At 45.2% G+C, this 9,022-nt stretch overlaps 1 long non-coding RNA gene across 1 annotated transcript in view; it reads left to right on the top strand.

Moving 5' to 3' along the window:
• LOC146009135 (uncharacterized) overlaps positions 1-5,766 on the top strand; it is a 6,610-nt gene extending 844 nt beyond the window's left edge. The window contains exons 2-3 of the long non-coding RNA XR_014444615.1: positions 59-171; positions 4,969-5,766. This is a non-coding gene — a long non-coding RNA (uncharacterized LOC146009135). The remainder of the gene's footprint in view (positions 1-58; positions 172-4,968) is intronic.
• Positions 5,767-9,022: the final 3,256 nt, after the last annotated feature.

A 9,022-nucleotide genomic window follows, 5' to 3' on the forward strand; every position in this document is an offset into this window, starting at 1 on the left:
TAAAGCTGAGCCCTTTGTTGTTGTTGTTGTTGTTATTATAATAATATTTCCTGCCCAGACTCTGTCCTCCCGATGCCTAACAGTCTGGTGAAGCCCCAGCCTTGAGTTGCCTCGGCCACCCGGAAGACAGAAACAAGCCACCCGGGCAATCAGAGGAGCAGCTGCACCCAGGTAAATCCGCCCCCCCTACTGTCCCCCATCCCCACTATCCCTGTGTGTACCCTGTCCCCCCCACTGTCCCCCACACCACTATCCCTGTGCACACCCTGTCCCCCCCACTGTCCCTGTATATACCCTGTGCCCCCCCCCCCTGTACTGCAGCTGCAACCAGGTGAATCCGTCCCCCCACTGTCCCTGTGTGTACGCTGTCCCCCACCCCACTATCCCTGTGTGTATGCTGTCCCCCCACTGTCTCTGTGTGTACCCTCTCCCCCCCACTATCCCTGTGTGTACCGTGTCCCCCCACTGTCCCCGTGTGTACCCTGTCCCCCCAGTGCCCCCGTGTGTACGCTGCGCCCCCATTGCCCCCGTGTGTACGCTCCCTCCCTCTTCGCTCTCCCCCCTGTGACCATGTGTGCGCTGCCTCCCCCTTCGCTGTCCCCCATGTGTGCGCCCTGTTCCACCCATGTGTATGATAGAAGAAGAGGGGAAAAGGATTGTCTCTTTTGCTGGCGCACTGATAAGAGGAAAATATTGCAGAAAATAAATACAAGATGAAATATACCTTTTAATTTATTTATAGTAAGACAGTTTAGGTGAAATTTTCACCACATAAACAATAAAAAAAAAAAATTTAATCGCACGTGTTGTATTTGTGTGTTATTATTGCTTATATCCGTTACGTAATAATTTGGGGAAACATTGATTGATATGTACTAGATAATCCTGGATCTAGAATAATAAGAGTTATCTGGAAATGCGAGAAGAAAAAGACTCTCTTTTTTTGGGGCACTCTTTTTGTGTGTGATTACAAGCTGTAATCTGTAAAGACATCGATAGGAATGTCTATTTGAGTATCAATGGTAAGTTGTATAATAGAAGTTGTGACGCAAGCTTGAAAATGGTATGAATAGTGGTACCACTCTTCAGAGAGAAACTCCGAGGTGGGGGCAGTGTCAGGGTGATCCTGACAACATAGTTATTTCTGCTTGGTACCCTGTGCAATAATTGCTTTTATGAGAAACCAAAAAGAGACAGATATTTGCGGGCTAACAGAGAGCCATCAGCAAGGTAATCTGCCTATCCTCCTACTCTCACCATCGTGTTTCAGAGGATAGTTGGATGGGGACTAGGCAGAGAAGCTTTCTGCTCAGAAAGTGACAGTTTTATTTCCTTCTACTGCTTGCCTATATCTGTATGGCGACACTGATGTTATATAACCTTGCAGTGCTGTCGCCCAGATACCAGCCAAGTGAGAGAGGAATGAATAGAAAATTTAGATAAATAGAGAAACTACACAGTTTCTGTGTGTAAATGAGTTTACCAACAAATAGACAGAGATCTGCCGTGCGATTGATACATTGGATACACACTAGCTGTGTGCATAGGAGAAATCTGTTACAATGTATCCACCCGGTTTGTACAGAGAAAAAGTTCAAGGTTAGAGATTGACAGGATATTAGTTCCTATATAGATTCTGCTGTCACCTCATCTTAGATAAGAGGATGAGGGATGAGAGATCTGATAGGATATCTGTCAATTTGGAAGAAAGATAAAGTAAACTCTCTGCTGCTCTGCGTTTAACATGTAGGACCAATCCTGATACTATTACGCATAGCAGGACTTGAACTACCGGTCCCGAGAGTGAGAAGAGTTTATAGCAGTACCAGTTAGCCGCTTCACAGTTAGGTTTAAACAGAGTTATTAAAAAACCTTAATATTTCTAATAGCCTTAAACTATAGTGAGTATTTATTCAATTAATATTGTATAATCCAATTAGCATACAGGAGTTATAAAGTCGATGCTAAGGTATATTAAGCAATGTGGGCTGCGCTATATATCAGCTCAAGGTATGAATAGGTAGAGTAGTATACATTTACATATGATACACACCAGCGGGGTCTATTAGATATAGGATGTTTAGTATAGTTTAAACACCCGGTTACTTATCTGGTGTTGTATTCTCCCGACGTCCCATACGTGGCAGACAGGTCTACAGATCCGGCTGTCAGGGAGAAGGGAGAGAAGGGGAAAGCCGTGCCGCTTGATGCAACAAGCATCAGGTATTCATTAATAGTCCTATTTGGAGTAGCGTAAAGCGGGCTGCAGTTCTTGGAGCAGGCTATCCCTGGGTAGGGCTCCTGTGCCCTCGTACCTCAGATATGTATACTGATCCCTCTGATAGGTGAGGGTGACCGGTTGGTCCGTTTGCGCTGTGTGCCCGGTCTTGAATCAATGTCCCATATGTGACCTGCGGCAGCGTCAGACAAGCTCCAGTCAGCAGGAGCGGATTGCCTCTGGGTAGTTCTCTGTGTGGTGGCGTGGAAAGACGCGTTTCGCCCGTTGAGGGCTTGATCACTTCCTGTGTCACTTTCTGAGCAGAAAGCTTCTCTGCCTAGTCCCCATCCCACTATCCTCTGAAACACGATGGTGAGAGTAGGAGGATAGGCGGATTACCTTGCTGATGGCTCTCTGTTAGCCCGCAAATATCTGTCTCTTTTTGGTTTCTCATAAAAGCAATTATTGCACAGGGTACCAAGCAGAAATAACTATGTTGTAAAATTGTATTACCTACTAAACTAAAACCTTATTTCCGTTACCCACTGCACTTGAGCAAGTGGGATCAATGGTAATAGACCTTATCACTGTAGACCACTCCCTCTAGAAAAATCAAGGGGACAACCATATAAATACTGTGCGCGTTAGACAGCCTCCTGCTAGCCGGAGCACAAAAATTAAGTGTTATATAGGAACTCAGCAAAGTAGCTGAAAATAAGTGTTTCTGTCATTAATAATTAACACTTTCACCTATAATTGCAAGCCATTGAGCACAATTTGAAGGAATCTTCGTATTGAAGACTTCTCCTCTAATTATTATTGGGTTTAACAAGACTCTCTGTGTGGGTTTTATATGTGTAAGTTCATCTGTATGTTACATGTAATTGTGGAAATATTGTATTTCCTCCTTAGTACCTACACCCGGTTCAGAATTACAACTGAAGGGGTACTATAGGGCTATCTTCTAATTTAAGTAATTACTGCATATAAGTCATATGGAAGCAGTACTTTGTGCAAATGGGTATAGATGTTTAATATCACAGTAATTATCCATTTACATGTTATACGCACAGCCGGTTTCCAAACTGGATTTTATGTAATTTGAATGAGGATACAAATAGTGCACTTTATTTATAACCAATGTTCAATGACACAGTAGATACCCTTTATGTATTGAGAACACAGCAGGTTTTCAAGCTGAGTTTAATGCTGTGTACACACGGGACAAACCAGCATGAGATTTTGACTATATAGTCAAAATCATATGGAGATTGTATGCAGATCGCACAGGTTTTTTACCTTGCAATACTGATGCGCACTCCCGTGAGAGCACATATCGAAATCCAGATAGACAGGGCAGCAAGGACTATATAGTGCAAATCTAAAGCTGATTGTATGTAAAAAGTACAGAGATAGCAAAGATTGTATAGCACTCATAGTACTATAAATAGTAATAGTAAATAGTACTATTTGTACTGCTGGGGCACTACTAGTCCCAGCGGGCCCTTTATTGCCCCGCATGCTGGGACTCTTAAGTCCCTGCATGTGGTGCAGGCTTGCTGGGACTTATAGTGCCACAGCAATACACAATAGTTTTTCTATTTTTTACACCAAATATTAGCTCGATGCCCACAGCCCAGGGGTATCGAGGACAGCCGCGGGCTTTAGCATGGGCAGGTAAATTCTGGAGGGGGGGACCCCTGCTTTGGGGGGTCCCCACTTCCCCAGGACCCCTGCTGACCGGTCAGGGGGATGAATGATTTGGCAGGGGGAACTTGTATAAAAAGTTTCCCCCCCGGCTGTGGCATTACCCTGCTGGCTGGTTGGGCCCGGTGCTGGTTCTTGAAATACGGGGGACCTCTACTCATTTTGTCCCCCGTATTTTGGGAACCAGGACCGGCCCTTGAGCCTGGTGCTGGTTTTATGAAATCCAGGGGACCCCTATTTGGTTTGCCCCGTGATTTTATGAAACCAGGACCGGCTCCTTGAGCCCGGGGCTGGTTACGCTCAGGAGGGGGGACCTCACGCCGTTGTTTTTTTAATACCAAAAATCGCATGTTTTGAAATGCGCACATTTTCATGACTGAAAATGCGCACATTTCCATGACTTAAAATCGCACCATATCCCAATTTTTCCCGACGAATTCGCATTTAGTTAAATATGCGGATAAAAAGGGAAAAATGCGAGTTCTAAAAGTGTGATTTGCGCCGATATGGTGTGATTTCAAAAAGTGCAATAAAATCGCATTCTATTAAATGTCACCCATTGTCTCCAGGGGCAAGTAACTGTTTATTTGTAAGTGAATAGCGTATTTAAGTGTCACTATTCATATGTCAATGTTCCCCATCACGTTTATAAGTTTACAGTATTAAACAGACTTCAAGTATTTCTGCAAGTATATTATTACCACTGATTTACCGCTATTACAACTATATTCAATATGCGGCAGGGCTCTCAGCCCTTATTCAGGTAACTGCCGTCTCTCTCCCTGCCCGTCTTTTTGAATCTGACCTCAGTCGGGCGGGCCTGGGTAAGTTCAGTAGTGTACTATCTTTACTACTTATGACGCTATATTATCTATTAGCGGAACATTCCGTATGAACACTATTGTAATATTCAGTACCCCTATGTGTGTGCCCTGTCTCCCCCTCTCCCCACGTGTGTGCCCCGCCCCCCCATGGTCCCCCCCATGTGTGCATTGTGCGCTGTGCCCCCCTCAGTGCCCCGAATCAAAATCTGCCGCTTGCAGGAACCCCAGGAGTCGGGATTCGGAACAGCCGGGCGAGAGCAGAGGGCAGCCCGGCTGTTGATGACTCATGCATGAACCGCGGAGGACACCTGATCTCTCTCTACTCATGACTCCACAGTGAATCCCCCTTAGCTGGAGACCTGGACAAACCCGTGAATGTGTAGTGTGTCGGGACTCAGACGGCAGGAGGTCTCTGAGAAGGAGCTGAAGGATGGAGCAGGGCCCTGGGAGAATGACGGAGCAGCCGCAGCAAGAGGAGGAAGGTGACATATATACCCAGGGCCTAGCGCTTCATCTGCTCATACTGGTGTCCATCACTGTCACACTGTTCTCATTATCCCCATGTGTGCGCTGTCCCCCCTAATTGTCCCCATGTGTGCATTGCTCCCCCCCACACACTGTCCCCATGTGTGCGCTGTCCCCCCTCACTGTCCCCATGTGTGCACTGTGCCTCCATGTGTGCGCGGTCCCCCCTCAGTGCCCCCATGTCTGCGGTTCCCCTCAGTGCCCTACAGTGAACCTTCTACACACTGGGTGTCATGCTTATCGCCAGGGGTCTCATGGTATGGGTGTCTCCATTGCCAGGGCTTTCATGCTCTGGGACAGGTGTCATACTCGTTGCCAGGGGTTTGTAATGCTTGTAGCCAGGGGTAATGTTCGTTGCCAGTGTTATTATTAAACATTTTTAAAAATCCAATTGTTATTCTTACAGTAAAATTTTACATTTCTGAATTAAAAAAATAAATTGAAAAAAAGCGGTGAAATTCCATAGACAAAAAACCTTACGGTTTTACATGTCCCATTAAGGCTTCTAACACATGATCTGGCATTTCAGAAACCTGCTGTAACTCTTCCACTCAAATGCCAAAAAGCAATGAAATTCCGATCATTAAGGCTGGCGCCTTAATGGACGTGTTCCTTGCGCAGTACAGATATGGTACGCCATCACAGCCTGTGGGTAAGTGCAGATTCAGCACTCTCACAGAGTGAGATTGCTGTCACTCACACAATGGTGGAGCTGCTAATTCACAGATTTGTGTGCTCATTGGAATACACACATGCAGTCTATGCAACTGAAGGTCTGAGCAGTTATGTGGCGCACTCATCCTAATACTGTAAGTACCCGCAATCATCTAAAACTGTCTAGCCCACTGAATTACTATAGTGTTCATTCTAGCACCTGCCATCTTTGAAAACCTATGCAGTGCCTCTTCCCTGCCTGGGGTGTAGCTGTCTGCTGTAGTGCTTCGAGAACAGTGTGGTCTGTATATCAGCACTGCAAACCAGACCTGTGCTAGAAACACTTCAGCAGACAGCAATACCCCAGACAGGGTAGAGGAACTGCATGGGTTTTCAAAGATGGCAGGTGGTAGAATAAACACTATTACTAGAACTATCCCACTGAGGGTCCAACATCTTTCACACTCACTACATATATCCATTTCATTTAGTATTCACATGCAGTTACCAGAAACATCTTTCATAATTGCAAAAAGTATAATACTCCCAACTACTGTGCATCTACACTTTCTTCTCCTATACGCCTTCATGCTGTTCTGTCTTCCCTGATACCTACTGCTGTGTGTATTGCCTCATCTGCACCAATGTGTCTTTCCCCATCTGCGCTGCCCTGTCTTTCCACACCGATGCCACTCTTTTTCTTTCTATCTGTGCCAATGCATCCCAGTCTATTAGTGATACTCTGTACCCCCTCCATCCATGCTGCTCTGCCCTTCTCATCCATGCCACAGTTTCCTTCCATCTATACTGCTATCTCTCTCCTATCTGGTCCACTGTCTTTTCTCCAACTGCTTCACTGTTTCCCACCCAATCGCATCACTCTGTCTTACCTCCCCCAATCTGTGCCACTGTTTTCCACCCATCCGCATTTGTTAGTCTCCCATCAATGCTGCTTAGCCTTTCCACCATCTACGCATTTCTATTCCTCAACTGCACCACAATGTCTCCTCCCCCAATCAACACCACTTTTACCCCATCCTCTCGGCTCTGTTTACTGCTCAGACCTTCAGTTGCATAGACTGCATGTGTGTATTCCAATGAGCACACAAATCTGTGAATTAGCAGCTCCACCATTGTGTGAGTGACAGCAATCTCACTCTGTGAGAGTGCTGAATCTGCACTTACCCACAGGCTGTGATGGCGTACCATATCTGTACTGCGCAAGGAACACGTCCATTAAGGCGCCAGCCTTAATGATCGGAATTTCATTGCTTTTTGGCATTTGAGTGGAAGAGTTACAGCAGGTTTCTGAAATGCCAGATCATGTGTTAGAAGCCTTAATGGGACATGTAAAACCGTAAGGTTTTTTGTCTATGGAATATATATATATGTGTATATATATATATATATATATATATATATATACATACATACATAAAAGCATCTTGGGTAAGGGATTTTTTCGGATTTTGGAATATTTTTTTTCATACTTACCTGGTCCCCTGGTGGTGCCCCGAATGTCCCCCGATGTCCACGGTGTCCCCTGGCGTCCACGGCGGCCTACAGGATCCTCTTCAGCGGCATCTCCAGTCCCAGGGGTGCATTGTGCAAGTGCGCAGGCATGCCAGTGACGTCACCGGCGCACCCGCGCATTTGCGCGATGCACCCCTGGGACCGAAGATGCCACTGAAGAGGATCCCAGAGGTCACCGTGGACATTAGGGGATGAGATAAGTATGAAACCCCACAAAATATTCTGAAAAACCATGGTTTTCTGAATATTTCGTTTTTTGGAATACACAGATTAGGGCAGTGGTTCCCAAACTTTTTTGAATCACGGCACCCTAGAGCATCAAAATATTTTCAAGGCACCCCTAGGCCAAATGCTTCTTATCGATAAATTCAGAAAAAAAAATATTAAATGTGTTTATATGTCACAGTTATCTGGTGAGGGACAGGATTTGCTTCTGTTTGTTCACATACAGTATGTTATGATTGGCAGCCACAAGCACTGGTTTTGCTTGGTACATTGACCATAAAAAATATGAATTGATCTTGGTCCACCATCCCAAGGCACCCCTGCAAGTCTCCTGAGGCACCCCAGGGTGCCTAGGCACACAGTTTGGGAACCACTGGATTAGGGGGATCCAACCTGTATATATACAGGCTGCATAGGGATTCACCCTCCCTGTATCCCTGCAACATTTTAGTGCCCTTTAATGTGGCACTTTCGTCAGCCTGTGTATATATTCATATACACACACACATATTTATAAATATATATATATATATATATATATATATATTCAGGTAGATTTTTTTTTTTTTTTTTTTTTTTTATTCAGGTAGATAGATAGATAGATAGATAGATAGATGAAGTTGAATTAAAGCAGGCCCATGTTTACTCACTTTTTTCAGCATCATTTATTAAGTATTGATTATTTGATAAAGACTAATGGGTCTATTTACTAAACAAATAATACATTTATGCTGCTTTCCCACTGCAGGTCTAAAACGGTAAATTGCCGATTTTTCAGCGCAATTTACCGTTTAAGGCTGCAGTGGGAAAGTGCCAGAGTTGAAATACCGGTTAAAGTTAACCTGTATTTCAACCCGTTTCAAAAGCAGAGTCCTACACGGTAAAATACCGTTTTTGAGGCAGTGGGAATGCTTCTTAAACGGTATTTAACATCCCACACTACTTCCCCCTCCCCTGGTACCTGTCCTGGAGGAGGGGGAAGTAGTGTGGGAGGAGGAAGCAGAGGAAGGTCCATTAGGAGATTGTCATTTCATCAGCGGGGTCCCTGCTGCAAATGGGAAATAGCGGAGCCGCTCATTAAATATGTGCATATCTAATGATTCGTTAATTAAATATGCGCATATTAAATGAGCGGCTACGCTATTTCCCATTCATGGCAGGGACCACCGCCGATGAAATGACAATCTCCTAATGGACCTTCCTCCTCCTGAGCATGGACCTTCCTGGATCCCCAGTGCCCCCAGTCCCCCTGCTGTCTGCATTAGTGGGGGACCTTCCGACTCGCTGCCTACTGCACTGCCCCAGAGCAAGGTACCAGAGCAGGGGGGAGGGGGGT

Source organism: Crinia signifera, chromosome 6 (genome assembly GCF_055691185.1).
Source record: "Crinia signifera chromosome 6, ASM5569118v1, whole genome shotgun sequence".
Classification (NCBI taxonomy): domain Eukaryota; kingdom Metazoa; phylum Chordata; class Amphibia; order Anura; family Myobatrachidae; genus Crinia; species Crinia signifera.